Source organism: Oncorhynchus mykiss, chromosome 4 (assembly GCF_013265735.2).
Source record: "Oncorhynchus mykiss isolate Arlee chromosome 4, USDA_OmykA_1.1, whole genome shotgun sequence".
Classification (NCBI taxonomy): domain Eukaryota; kingdom Metazoa; phylum Chordata; class Actinopteri; order Salmoniformes; family Salmonidae; genus Oncorhynchus; species Oncorhynchus mykiss.
In genome coordinates, this window is record NC_048568.1 from 42,676,543 (window position 1) to 42,678,054 (window position 1,512).

A 1,512-nucleotide genomic window follows, 5' to 3' on the forward strand; every position below is an offset into this window, starting at 1 on the left:
GAAAATAGGTTGACCAGAAATTGTAACGCAGACATAACACGAGACGATGGCATCATTTGACATTATTCATTAGCATGAACCAATAAGAATACGATGATAACTTTTGTTTAACCCTCCTGTTGTGTTCGTTAATTAATGTTAATTAATTATGTGTTCCCAGTCCAAAATGACCTCCCCATTATACCTGATTTATAAATCCATAATAATACATATATTATCACCTAATGTTGTGTTAGATCTTTTTATCAACTCATGTTCTTGTGAACATTACATGTTTTGATCTTCTATTTGCTATTTATGGCCTCATTTACCTGAGCTCATGTAACGGATGTGAAACGGCTAGCTTAGTTAGCGGTGCGCGCTAAATAGCGTTTCAATCGGTGACGTCACTTGCTCTGAGACCTTGAAGTAGTGGTTCCCCCTTTGCTCTGCAAGGGCCGCGGCTTTTGTGGAGCGATGGGTAACGATGCTTCGAGGGTGACTGTTGTTGATGTGTGCAGAGGGTCCCTGGTTCGCGCCCGGGTATGGGCGAGGGGACGGTTTAAACTTATACTGTTACACTCACACAACAAAGTTTTTAAAAAGCATAATGTCTATATTATTTTGACTATAACAAATACTCAGATAAAACATATAGTGCTATTTATCACAGACTACTTTGTATCAAAGTTCAACAAGGACTCTCTCCTCCTCACCAGTGTCATGATCAAAGATATGATCAAGAGCCTCACATACAGTATATCGTTTGGTCATTGTGCTGCCACAGAATGAATTGTGAGCAAGGCCTCAAAAAAGCTTTTATATACCAGAGCTGTGAGAAAATGTCTATATATTATTGAAACAATGTTGCGATTGTTTGTGAGAATGCCAACAGGTGTGGTTCCTATGGGGAAAGATTCTATTGGGGAAAGGTTTTCGTGGGGGTTGCCATGGAAGCCAAGAAGGGGAGTGAGGTGTGTGTGTGTGTGTGTTCAGGCACATGGACGTGGGGGTCTGGGAGAAGAGGTGTGTCCATCTGATGAATGGGCATGTGCCTGAACTCAATTTTATACACTAATTGTAGTCACAACCCATTCACTTCTATTGACCTGTCATTTTTGACCGGGGAACAACACAGGTGTACAAAAGTTAAATAATTTAATGAAAAAATCATAAAAATGTATTTTGTGTGTTCAGAAGCCCTGTGTGGACAAAGTCATGGAACCGTAGGACAATCAGATTAAATTAACTACATTTTACAGAGAGAGAAAAATCGGTCCAATTCCACCCGGAACGCAGCAGGAGGGTTAATGAGCAACTTTCATCCCCATCTTCCTATTGGTGAACATAGAAAACAATCTAGAAAAAACTATGATCTGTTTTAGTACATGGTCACGGGACGGCTAGATGGTAGACCCGCCAGCGACTTCAGAATGAGTGTTGACCCTCGGGGCCAAGAGACAATGTCCTAATGGTCAAGATGTCGATTTCTCCCGTGATAGACCCGTGTGATACATATGCACGCAATTTCAA